This window comes from Mesocricetus auratus, unplaced genomic scaffold (assembly GCF_017639785.1).
Source record: "Mesocricetus auratus isolate SY011 unplaced genomic scaffold, BCM_Maur_2.0 Super-Scaffold_100009, whole genome shotgun sequence".
Lineage (NCBI taxonomy): Eukaryota > Metazoa > Chordata > Mammalia > Rodentia > Cricetidae > Mesocricetus > Mesocricetus auratus.
The window spans coordinates 11,002,158-11,016,046 of NW_024429193.1; the positions used below are offsets into that span (position 1 = coordinate 11,002,158).

The window sequence follows — 13,889 nt, forward strand, 5'->3', positions numbered from 1 at the left end:
AGAAAGTCACCATTACAGCATATAATGCCTCATAGTAAGCATGGCCATTTCAAGGGAAAGACAAGGATGGCAGCCAGGAAAGATGGAGTCAAACAATAATCTACCCATCAATGTATTTTGATACACAGGACTTCAACCCTATAGCTCTAGATCCCACATACGTAGTTTGCGGTATCACAGTAATGTGTGCTCTAGCAGGCTTGGGCAGGCCTGTCTCTAAGGTGCTACTGCCCACAGCACAGATGCCCTCTCTCAAGCTGTGTCCACTCAGTACTGGAAGCTCTCCTCAGCAGACATGCCTTATTGCTTGCATCTTGAATGTGCTGGGCTTCCTGTTGCTGCTTATTGTTGGTATGGAGTTACATGCAAGACAGGGAGAATGGGCCAAGAAATGTAGCTGGAGATGAATCAGTACTGCAGAGAGATGATACAAAATAATGGTGGTCAAAAACAAAAACACAAAAACCAAACCAACCAACCAAACAAACAAACAAACAAAAAACCCCAAAATCAGAAGAAATCCTCAAATTTGAGGAAGGAGCCAAGCTTGGAGATTAAAAAGGTTCACTGTATGTCTGGTCGTGAGAGACCCATGTGTGCTTATATAGAAACAGACTTTCTGAATTCTAAAAATAACGAAAGCCTGTTACTTCCAGATAGAAAGTCCAAGTTTGTGACAGAGAAAAAATGATCCACCTGGTATCAGATATCTTACCTGTGACATGGCCAGCCCCATGGAAGGACAGTCTCTACAGAGACACTTAAGTGATCTTCATTTGAACAGACCAGTTATTATCTACCTGATAGAGTGAAATTACTCTTTTGTATGTGCAACAGTTATAAAGTACACTGTCTCTGTCAGTTCCAGGGGTCAAGCTGATGTCCTCAGCCATGGCAGCAGATGCCTGGACCTACTGGGTCATCTTGCCGGCAGAAAATATGCTACCTCTGTAACCTAACCAATGGAAGTAATTTAATACAGACAACAGTGACAATCATAAATCCTTGAAATGGAAGACACATTCACATCGCCATGGTGTAGGCAAATGAAGAAATAAATAGATCAATAAGAAAGACGGAAAAATCAATATTAACATACATGGGACTCTAATGAGATTAAGGCAGTATTCCTATACAGTGTGAAGAAAAGTGACAACTTAATACATTGTCCTGTTTAAAAAAAATTAACTTGATAGTCAGCCAAAAGATAATAAAATTAAGTCCTGTGTGACACCTCGTAAATTAAAACTACACGAAAGCCTTAAAAATATTTTTGCTAACTATTGCTTACTGTATAATCTAGATTACATATAAATCACAGTGATAGGAGTCATTGTTTCCTGTATAGGAAATGAAAAGATGAGAGATAAAAAGATACTATTGAGCTGTATGTGGATATGTGTGTGTGCGTGCATACACACACACACATACTCACACATACACACATACACACTCACACACACACACACACACACACACACACACACACACACACACACTGAAGATCTTTTGAGTGACAGGTGACTCCATAAAGAGAATTTACAAACAAATCCATGAATCTTAAAGATTCTAAATTAGACAAAATGAGGAAATTCATATTTTTAATATACAGAGCTTCCACCAAATTCACAAGGCAGGTACACAAATTATTTGAGAAATGTAAACTGAAGAGACAATTCATCAATAAGCAAACCAAACTGGGTGCCAAACACTTAGGCTTCCCAGTTTCTGTCCGGTCCAGATGTGCAGTAAGATGTTAAGGGGATGACGTGGAATGACTTACAGTACTGTTGTCAGTAGGTGTGTGAAAAGTGCCCCTCACAAACACTAGTAGTGGCCAGGCCAATGAGTGGGGGCCTTAACAGGCCCGGCCAACTGAAATAAAGTGCATACCATTCTAAGTTATCAATCTCACTTCCAGGAGTTTCTCTCAGCACAAGAAAAACAAAACAAAAAATAAACAGGAAACCTTTTGGATATCTATGCATCTGGATGTGGTCCATGGACTTGCACGGCATGGGAGGAAATGGAGAATGTCTTAACTAGAGCATCATAACTAGGAAGAGTGAGCTCAGATTAGGGGAAGACTGTGCTGAAGGACACTATAATCTGGCTGACCACAGTACACTGTCTTTCACTGGATTAGATTGCACATGAAGTTAAGAAAGTCTTTTAGTGAGACAATTGAGAGTACTCTCTTATGGATCACTTTACATAATGCTACCAATCTTAAACGGCCTAAATGTGACCACTGTGTGGCTATATAGGATACTATCATGATGTCCAGGGGACAGCTATGCAAATATTCAGGTCTCAAGTTGAGTGCTGTAGACAACTCTCAAATTGCTCAGTAAAGTATTAATGCTTGGTTAGCACGAGAGATAAGTAGATGGTTTTCATATTACCTTTCAGCTTCTCTGTGTGTTTAAATTTTCTTTGAAAATATTCAAGAGGAAGATATTGAAATTTTACCTTATACAAAACAAAGAGAAAGTTTTGAAATTGGTATTGCCCAATTCTAAAAGACAGTGGGAAATCGGGATGGACTTGTAGCTCTTGGTGAATTTCAGGTCCCTTCCTGGGATCATGGCCCTTGCTAAGCCTGGGAGGCTCCTGACTGCTGTTTTACCCCTGACTCTACCCTTCACACCACCTGCTTTTAATTTTCTTCCCAATGATCTGAGGTAAGATATAAGCTCCAGGCAAACAGTGTAACTGAGTCAGTCTACTTACATGAGGTTAAAGCCGATCAAGAGCCAGGCAGGTGTAGGCGACAATTTTCTAGAAGTATCAGTGTGGCCATACCTCCCAGAGAGGGTGAGAGAAGAGAAGAAGAGGAAACATGAGATATGAGATTTTATAAATTCTTTCAGTTGTGTGGTCACAAGCAACTTCTAAAGCTAATCAAGTTCACAGAAAATGTAATGGATCTGGACCCTGTGAGAAATGAGATAATTCATTTGGAAATTCACCAGGTCTTTGGGAAAATGGATACTATATATGTATATATTCACTGACACCTGGCACGTCTAAGATCATATATGCCAGATTTTAGCCTGGAGGTAATTTTTATCAAGAAGTTATAAACCTTTGAAAATAGAGGTTAATAGAAAAAGCTGAAATATCCTTAATGACCAGGTTGCTACGGCAACAATATAAGCTTAGTACTAGCATCAAATATCTGCTGCATTTAGGGGTCCTTGTCTCCCTTGATAAATTATTCTTGAGTAAAACAGAAGTGTGAGCTGACTAACTCCAAAGACTCTTCCTGTGTCTTAGAATCAATGAGTTAGGAGAATCAGGAAACCCCAGTTAGGTGCAAAGACAGAGAATGCACTGGAAAATGCCATAGCCAGTGTGAGCAAGAAGGCCAAAACTTCCTAGGGGAGACCTTACCCTTTTCTAGGAGCAGATGGGAGGTGCGGGGAGAGAAGGAGGAGAGGAGGGAGGGGGAACTGGGCTTCTCTGTGGCTTTGGAGGCTGTCCTGGAACTCACTCTTATAGACCAGGCTGGTCTCGAACTCACAGAGATCCTCCTGCCACTGCCTCCCAAGTGCTGGGATTAAAGGCATCCGCCACCACTGCCCAGCAAAAAAAAATTTTAAAGCCTAAATGGCAACTGGGGTTCTGGTGACCGTGACTTGCCATCTAAGCTAATTGGATGCTGAGGCAGACTCAGGAAAAGCTCAACTCCATCTTGGGCAATTTAGTGAAACCCTGCCTTTGTGTTGTGTTTTGTTTTTCAGCTATGTTTATAGCAGCACTTACATATGCAATGATCAACTCGCAGTCCCCAGGACTGTGGGAAAATAAGTCACTGGAGCCTTTCAATAATGAGAGGATTAATTTGCTGAATTTTGGTAGCCAACTGTACCTACAAAAAAATGCCCTGACTGGGGTGCAATGTCACTGGTGACTTAAACTTTGATAAGGAAGAAAATCTCATCAGAATATTTGCACTTGCTACATCCAAATACAAACAAGGTGGAGTCCTGATTTTTCTCTCAATTTTTGAAATGATTACTATTTTATTTTAATTATTTGTAAATGTCTGTGTTTAAGGATGTGATACACACATGTGTGCAGATGCCCATGGAGGCTAGTTGTGTCCTGTGCCATTTGAGATGGATTTTATTTTTAAGGATGATTGCTGTTAAGTGTTGCTGAATCCCCTAATCTGGGATTTAAACTTAGGTTTTCTATAAGACATCACAGAATCTTATTCCCTGAACCATCTTTCTAGTTCAGGAAGTCTAATTGTCTGGTCCTTGACTTTGTGAATATCTCTAGTCAAGTTATTTAAATATGATCTGCAGTTTTGTTGTTGGTAATGGGAATTAGCTAAGACTTAATTCCTAGATACTCTGAAAGTTTAGACAGACAAAAACTTTAACACAGTTCTTACATGAATGTTCAATAATGCTCTTACTTATTTGGGCATAGATTATCACTTGCATGTTGGCCTCTGTTCTCTGTGAGATAAGCATAACAGAAGTCACTTGACCTTACTATAGAAGTTCACTTACAGCTATTCAAGCAAAAAAATGACATAAGATTCTTGTACAGTAACACATGTCCTGAGGTGCCTTATCCCTGGGCTGAAGAAATGTGTCATGAACACAAATCCACAAGACCCTAGTTATCTGGACCAATGGGAAGTAATTGTGTTAAGTGGATATCAGTTTGGATTTTGGTTAAATTTAAGTTACAAGTCATCAGTTGGAGACAGGGAAGAGTTGGTGGGACTACAATGGCACAGAAATGTGACGGAAGGTCAAGTCATCCTCGGGTGATATTCAGCTCACTCTTTCATACAGGATGGTATAAACCTAATCTGAAGACAGCTCTTCTCATAGACAAGGCTGATAAGCGCTTATGGATAAGAGAGGTCTTCTTCATGACCTTCAGTTTGACCAGTCAGTAAGACACTGATTAATCTAGAGTTTCAATGGTACAGATCTTCAGTGGGTTTTCATGGAAATCTGTCTTTCCATCATCTTCTAATTATAATAATGGCCTCTCAACACTCTTTTGTAGATAATATTTTCCTGCAGAAGCAATGGAAGTATGAGTGTCCCGTGTCATTCTCTAGCTGAGCTTGGGATACTGGGCTGCACATACACAACAGGTACATCCGTAGCACAGTCCTTACACCTGAGACTCAGGGACCACCACAGAAGAGGGAGTGGAAAGAGTCTAATACCATGAGGACCAGGCTGTCTGTTGTTTGATGCTGTGTGTTCTGGGACTGAGATGTGGCTGCCATGAGCTGCCTACACCTTCACATACTATATCAGTCAACATGCCAACACGAGTGAAGGAAAATGCCACAAGACCTGACCCCCAGGTAAAGAGTTCTGGACAGTACTGGCTGCTGAAGAAAGATGAACACATGGTTTTGGATCATTTTGTTTCATTTGTCTTTTCAGGGACCACAATCCTTACTGCTCAGCCCTAAACACCTGCGCTGAGAGGCAGCGTTGAGGGGGGAGTATGGAGAGCCACAGGAGAGAGGAGAAATGATGTACATTCAGTGTGCTCACATGTGAGATGCTCAAACTAATGGAAAAAAAAGATTGGATCACACACCTTCATACCCACATCCTCTTGACAAGCTGTGTATAGCTCGCTTTGAACCATACAGCTGTGGACAATATTCTAGGGTGCCAGGGAGAAGCAGGCTGGAAAAAACCTGGATCCCTCCGTAACCCTGAAGTCCAGATTCACATCTTTTTAAAAAATATTAAACTGATTTTTTGATTTAAGTTAGAAACAAGCTTGTTTCACATGTCAATCCCAGCTCCTTCTCCCTCCCCTCCTCCTCTGCCCTCCTCACCAGGTCCCACAGTTCCCCATCCAATCTCCACTCCGATCCCCAGGGAGGGTGAGGCCCTCCAAGGTGGATCTCCAGTGACTGTGATTTCATGCAGAGCAGGGCCTAGGCCCTCCCACAAGAGTCCCAGATGAGAGAGCCTCCCATATTGTGGCATGGTCACTCAAAGTCTGTTTTTATGCCAGGGATAAATATTACCCAAGGCCCCATAGATTACCTAGGCCTCCTCACTGACACCCACATTCAGGGGATCTGGGTCAGTCCCATGTTGTCCACACAGCCATCAGTCTGGGGTCCGGGAGCTCCCCCTTGCTTAGGCCAACTGTTTCTGTGGGTTAAACCAGCCCACTCTTAACTCCTTTGCCCATCAGTTCTCCCTTTCTGACATTGGATTCCAGGAGTTCAGTTCAGTGTTTAGCTGTGGGTATCTGCCTCTGCTTTCATCAGTCTCTGGATGAAGGTTTCTGTTTCCAAGACTTACTGGCAGTGGAACTGTATGCTGGCACTCCCCTGATTCATGTCTACAATCCATATATGAATGAGTACATACCATGTTTCTCTTTTTGTGACTGGGTTACCTCACTCAGGATGGTTTCTTCTAGTGCCGATCATTAGCCTGCAAATTTCAAGATTCCATTGTTTTTTTCTGCTGAATAGTACTCCATTGTGTAAATGTACCACATTTTCTCTATCCACTCTTCAGTTGTGGGGCATTTAGGTTGCTTCCAGGTTCTGGCTATTAAAAATAATGCTGCTATGAACAGAGTGGAACAGATGTCCTTGTTGTATGAATGTGCATTTTTGGGTGTATGCCTAAGAGTGGAATTGCTGGGTCTTGTGGTAGATTGATGCCCATTTTCGTGAGAAGTTTCCATACTGATTTCCAAAGTGGCTGTGTGAGGTGGCACTTCCACCAGCAGTGTAGGAGTGTTTCCCTTTCTCCACATCCTCTCCAGCATAAACTGTCCTTGGAGTTTTTGATTTTAGCCATTCTGACAGGAGTGAGATGGTATCTGAGAGTTGTTTTGATTTGCATTTCCCGGATGGCTAAGGATGTTGACCACTTTCTTAAGTGTCTCTCAGCCATTTTAGACTCCTCTTCTACATGTCAGCCTCCAGTTATGCCAGCGCCATTTGTTGAAGATGCTTTATTTTTTCCATTGTATAATTTTAGCTTCTTTGTCAAAGATCAGGTGTTCATACGTGTTTGGTTTAATTTAGATTGGCACCTTTAACCTAGCTGCACACGTGGGACCTATTTCACAAAGAATCAACGCCTCCTTCCTCTCTGCAACTGTATCTTTTACACTGCTGCTCTGTCCTACTGGGCAAAGGGAAGGTTTCTAATGCAAGCGGCCAGTATGTGCTGATTTCCTCTATGGGTGACATAAAAGCACTTCTATGTTCTCTGACTCCTGAAAAATTAGGAAGGAGGTTCCTGTGGGAAGCCCGTTTTAGCTACTGTACATCTCCCCTCTGTAACTGCAAAACGATCCGCCCCACATCGAGCAGTGCTTTCAAATGCATTTCTAACATGATGGACGTGGCACATGTGTGGGTGACATTAAGTGGTTGGTATTGCTTGCATCTCAGCAGCCAGGAATAGTTCCGTGTGAGCTTGATAAATTAGGGAAATTGGCAAGGAAAGCCAGAAGAACACCAATAGGGCAAGACGTGAGAGTCAGAGCCCAGATACAAACAGCTGGCGTTGAAGAGGAGAGGGCCTGCCTGCATCAGCACGACCGCATCAGGAAGTTCAGAGTTACTGCAGAATTAGGGCTGGAGACCAGTCAGCACAGCCAGGCTATTATTTAAGGGCCTATGATGCTTATAGATTAAGAGGACTATGACATTTCGGTTCCAGCACATCGTGTTTCTTCTCTTCTGGCAATGCTGAAGACCTTATTAAGTAAGGTGTCTAGTTTTATTCTCAACACTTTAAGAGGAAGGTGGCAAAGCGGGAGTGAGTCCAACTTGGAGCAACAGAAATGATAAAAGAGTGGGTAAGCAAAGGCTGTGAGGGAAGATTAATATACAGGATTGTTTAGCCTGAAGAAGAAAGAAGGCTGAAGGGTGACTTACAGTCTGTTTGAAAATATGCCTGGCTGTTATAATGAGCATGCTGAGTAGCCGTTCCATGTGGACTTAATGAGAATAAGGGAGCAAATTTATCCAGTGGTTTTGGATTAGTATCATATCAAGAAATATTGGAGATGGAGGTTCTTTTACATAGGGAACCGGCACAATTATTTTTCTTCAAGATGGAGAGAAGTCTGTGGAGCAGTGGGCATTCAGTTGACTTAGAGGCAGAGAATAATCCAAGCCAAAACAGACAGGGTGAATTACTTAGCCACCATCACTTAAGGGGTGAACATGTTTCATAAGATACAATGGCCATGTGTGTAGAGCTTCTGCTATGGGATGAGGGGGGATTCTTTATGGCCATTAACTAATTATCTTGGATTTGTATATTAAACCCATTTTTCAGCTGTGATTTAGAACACATAGAATAGTTAGAATTTTATTTAGCCTACACCCGCTCGTTGGCCCTGTTGAGGTAAGAAACTCGGTCCCCATTGTTACCAAATAATAATGCTTTTTATCCTCAGGCCAAGACTGGTCTAGTACAAAAGGTCTTAAAATGTCATTCACCCATTCCTAGGTGCAGCTGAGACACTTTCAGTTTGCAAGGTCAAATTTTTAAAAATGCAATTATATTTCCTAATTCTTCTGCACTTATTTTTGGGCCAAAGATGAAAAAGTGATGGAGAACGAAAGATTTAATGGTCTGTCAGGAATGAAAGTTAAGACACCAAACCCTAATAATGCTCCTTGTATTTTCATGTATAGGGTATTACTGGAACAAAAACAAAATGCTTAGTTCACTCTAAAATATTGATGCAGTTGGTGCAAATTATTAATTTAATTACATCAGTCCTTTTTTGTTGTGCTATCTTTTAGAATGATGTATGACAAAAAATGTCACATCCTATGTGCTGGTGTGTTGACTGCCTCGTGAAGATGTACTCAGACGGTTGAGTTGTGGGCAGGACCCATGTCATTTTCTCTGGAATGTCATCTTTGTTTAAGAGAATGATTGGCAGACAAATCTGGTTGTTCACACTTGGATATTTGGCAGATGTTCTGTCAGAAATGAATGTGGTAAACCTGTCACTCCAGGGAATAATATAGAGTCGCTGGCAGTCAATACCACCTGGGCTTTCAAGGAAAAGTTAGAATTAGGATAGATTCCCAGCCTCACTTTTCTATTGAGGTAAGTAAAGATATTCTTGAGTGTTTCTATTTTTAAAGTAACAAGATCTGTCAGTACATAGAAAGTTGGTACTAGTCAATATGTCAACATTTTACAATTCACCAATGTGTGCATAAAAAGGTATACATTGAAGAAAAGATATATTCAAATAATGTCATGCCAAATTTTCAATATAGTAAAATATAAAGAAGTCTCCAAAAGGCTTTGGACTCTACATTAAAACTAAAATTTAAACACTAATGTAGCATTGCAATATGATATCAAAGAATTGTATCCATAGTTAATTATTAAGATAACACTGCATTTCCAAACTGCCTCTACACACTATGCAAAAAATTAATCACAAAAGTGGATATCCCACTTTCTCAAACCCTTATTCGTGTTTGGGAAAATATCTTTAGTTCCTTCTGACATCATATCATAGGTTTATTACTATAATTTTAGAGAAACTGATACTTTAGAAATATATGATTTTTGACCAGGTGGTGGTGGCACACACCTTTAATCCCAGCACTTGGGAGGCAGGGCAGAGGCAGGAAGATCTCTGGGTTCAGGACCAGGTTGGTCTACAGAGCAAGTTCCAGGACAGCTAGGGCTACACAGAGAAACCATCCTTTGAAAAAAACAAAGGCAAAAATAAAACAAAATAATCCAATAAACAAGCAAACAAAAGAAATGTATGATTTCATTTCCAACACAGGGAATTTTAACCTGCTTAGCTTCCTTTAAAATGTTATTTCAATTCCTTCTTTTCCTTTTTCCAATGTAAAAGGAGTCTGAAAACAAAGAATTGTGTTTTGTGAGTCAGAGTTTCTCTGAGTAGCAGCCCTGGCTGTCCCAGAACTCACAGAAATCTGCCTGCCTCTGTCTCTGGAGTAAATATTGTGTGTGAGATAGAGTGTGTGTGTGTGTGTGTGTGTGTGTGTGTGTGAGAGAGAGAGAGAGAGAGAGAGAGAGTGTGTGTGTGTATGTGTATGTGTGTCTGTGTCTGTGTGTCTGTTTGTCTGTGTGTGTGTGTGAGTATGTGTGTGTGTGTGCGCCTGTGTCTGTGTGTCTGTCTGTGTGTTTGTGTGTCTGTCTGTCTGTGTGTCTGTGTGATGCATATATTACATTTGTACTTCTTTGTGTGAGCACATGTCAAGATCCGGGGTTGTCTTCAGATCTCTTCTTCTATCCTCATCCTTCACGTTATTATTTGAGGTGAGGTCTCTCCTTGAGCTTAAAGCTCACAGATTTTCCTATGTTTATTGCGTGGGAATCAAGATTCACTAGACTCGATACAGGTTACAAGAAGTTTATTCAGAGAGATTACACATGCATAAGAGGCAGATGCCAGTCACAGGTTCCAGCTCCAAAGATCCGCCCAGGCTGTTCCCTGTGACCCAATCAGCGGCAAGAGAGCGCTCACAGTCTGTGACCCATATCTGGTCCTGTCCTCTTCATGCCCTGACCTGTGACCACGCCCAAACGTGCTACAGGCATGGGCGGGGTGTATGTCTCATTACATATGTCTGCTGACCATCAAGTCAAATGATTGTCCTGCTTCTACTCAGCAGGGCTGATTAGAGATAAATATGTATGCCACAACCAGTTTTTGTGCACTTGGAAGGGATCCAAACTCAGATAGTCAAGCCAAATCAGCAAGAGCTTTCCCCACCAAGATGTCTCCTGTTCTTAAACAGCTTTTTGTTGTTGCTGAGCTGAATTCTCCTAGGAAGAACTCAAACAGTAGTAAGAGGGAAGTTAAGTGGTTTGATAATACTTTCATCCAAACTTTATTTCTTTGATAATAGGTGACATCTGTCTGCACTCAGGCTTTTAGATGAAACGTAGTTGATCTCATCAGGTGAGCGGAGTTAGAGAGTGGCTAGAAGGAAGAATGTGAGCTAAGTAACTTTCTAGATGCTCTACTCACCCATGATACCCAACTGACTGCTGCCAGTTTTCTTTGACAGTATCAGATACGAGTTGCCGAGCTTGTAAAATATACATTACAGAGGATTGTCTGGGTGCACCCCCCTAAGAGATCATGTGTTAGAAGATTCATTAGTCCCCACTGTGATGGTGACTACAGGTAACAGGGCCTTCAAGAGCTGCTGCTTACTGAGAAACCCCAGGCTATTTAAAGGAAACACCTGTGCATACAGCTCAGTGGTAGAGCACTTGTCTAACATATGTGACTTCTAAGTACCTCAAAACCAATTGAGAAACAAATAAATAGAAAACATACCTCATGAGGTATAAAGAGAAGCTTTTTCCTTGAGAGTAGCCTTCCCGCCAGCCTGGTTCTAGAGCCACATGAGTCCCAAATAAACAGACAGGAGTCTATATTAATTATGAAGCTGTTGGCCTTGCTTGTTTCTTACTGGCTAGCTCTGACTTAAGTAATTACCCCATAATTGTTAATCTAAGTATTTCTCTTACCAGAGAATAGTTCCGGGCTTCCTACCCCATGGTGTTACATCTTGACTCTCATGTGTTTCTCCTTCCCAGAGTGCTCCTGGACTCCTAGTCCCACCTATCTAGATTCCTATTGGCCCAACAGTGCTTTATTGACATAAGACTTCCCCAACAATGAGGTGATGGGGAAGGCCTATGTATATGTCAATAAAGCACTGTTGGCCAATAGGGAAACAAGATGGGTGGGACTAGGAGTCAAGGAGGACTCTGGGTAGGAGAAACACAGGGAGTCACGATGTAGCTGCAATAGGGGTAAGAAGCCCGGACCCTTTTTCTCCGGTAAGAGAAATACTTAGATTGGCAGTTTTGGGGTAAATACTTAAATCAGAGATAGCCAGTAAGAAACAAGCAAGGCCAACAGCTTCTTGTGTGTTATTTGGGGATTACAATGCGGCAGAGCCCAGGCGACTGGTGGGGAAAAACCAAAGTGGCTGGCAAGGAAAAGGCTTCACTCAACAATGAGGGGATATCCTTGGGGATGAATAGCAGTTCTCAGGACACCTGTGAGTTAGTTCTAGGAGAGACTCGCATTAGAAGGGCAAGGCTGGCCACTCTTCAGCCTTGTCACCATCCTGTCTGGCAATGCGATTTCTTCCCTTGGGAGTTCTCCGGTCATTGTGGTATCACTGCCACCAGAAGACATTGCCATGCGTTTGAATACACAGATTTGAGGGCTATATAAACTCTTTTTAGATGTACCAAGTCTCAGGCATTCTGTTTTAGGAATAGAATATTAACAAATAGAAGAAATTGGTACCAAGGGATGGAGTCATCATCGCCGCTATTCCTGCACATCTTGTGACAGTGTCTGGAGAGGGGACACCTAAAGAGGTTTAGAATTGTGTCTTTTGTGAGTAACAGGAGAATCTGGTGACAAGCAGTCCAGGAAACTAGTCTCTGATGGAAATGATCTGATTGTGTATGGGAGAAAAGTCTGTCCTTTTACACAATTGCAAGGAACCCGAATGCACTGTGCCCATGACCTCAGATTTTATGGAAGATTGAACTAGAAAGTGATGAACTAGTTTATCTGACAGATGACATTTCTAAACAAGATATAGATGTAGCTGGCTTGGTGCTTCTGATTGATTTCAAGAGCAAAAGAAAATGTAGTAGAAACATTTGGAAAATCTGTAGTGGAAGAAAATGTGCCGAGGGAGAACCACGCTGCAAATGAGAAGGTTTAGCAACAAGATGGTAGGCGTCAAAGCAACCAGAAAAAAAGCCCTTATGACCCACTCTGAGATCTTCCAACCTCCCGAGGCCTAGTTTCTAGAACAGTTTTAGGTGGTGATCACAGGTGTTTTATCCAGGGTACCTGGGGCAGGGAAGCCCTATAATGCTGTCCTCATTTTCTTTTTTTTTCCTGCCACATTTTCACTTTTATTACATCTATAATAAAAAGTGCCGTTTTAGTAAATGTTTCTGCTCATTGCGTGGGTGTTTTGTTTTTGCCGCATCTCCCCAGTAGCTCTGAGAGCCCCAGCACAAAGGTGTGATGCCCGGGTTACTCAGGCCGTGCTCAGAATCTGGGCGCTGCATGCAAACGTTACCTAATGGATTGGTCACTTCCCGACACCCACCCTTATCAGGGGGCATGGGAGGCTACAGCTCTGTGACGTATTGCCATTTTTAATAGAACTGTAGCTTTAGGGAACAGGGCATGCCATTGTAGTCTATTTGCACAGAGCATGTCCTTAACTGCGTTTCAGTAGAGTAGCAGGTTTCATCTTCAAACCTTATTAGTTGTTTTTAAAATTCGTCAGTAGTCACATCACAAATAGGAAGTTTTAGCCTTGACAGAAAAAAAAGAGTTACTTCCCAAATATCCTGGGCACCTTCTTCATAGCAAAGACAGGCTACACCTCAGCTTGACTCTTTTTTTTCCCCCGAGACAGGGTTTCTCTGTGGCTTCGGAGGCTGTCCTGGAACTAGCTCACGCAAACCAGGCTGGTTTTGAACTCACAGAGATCTGCCTGCTTTTGCCTCCTGAGTGCTGGGATTAAAGGTATGTGCTATCACTGTCAGGCAAGTTTTTTCTTAATAGTAACTTAATATACACTTTGGTATATATTGTTACCTGATACAGGAATTCTTCCATAGTAACCTCTGTTATTTTCCATTTACAAACTATGCATAAGTGTATTGCTATGGTGCGATCCTAATACTCATTAGATTATAAAACTATTGTAATTATTCCAACTCCTTTAAACTTAATATATTACAATGTATAAGTTACAATGTTAAGATACTTTTTATTTTTATATTAATTTTTAGTGACTATTTGGGGGTTTCACATCATGCACCCCAATTCTGTTCACC

General features: G+C 41.6%; 1 long non-coding RNA gene across 1 annotated transcript; it reads right to left on the reverse strand.

Moving 5' to 3' along the window:
- Window positions 1–249: 249 nt before the first annotated feature.
- On the reverse strand, window positions 250–11,572 carry LOC121142246. The gene is made up of 3 exons (XR_005879230.1): window positions 11,532–11,572; window positions 2,734–2,805; window positions 250–414 (listed from the first exon to the last, which is right to left on the reverse strand). It is a non-coding gene; the product is annotated as an uncharacterized LOC121142246 (long non-coding RNA).
- Window positions 11,573–13,889: the final 2,317 nt, after the last annotated feature.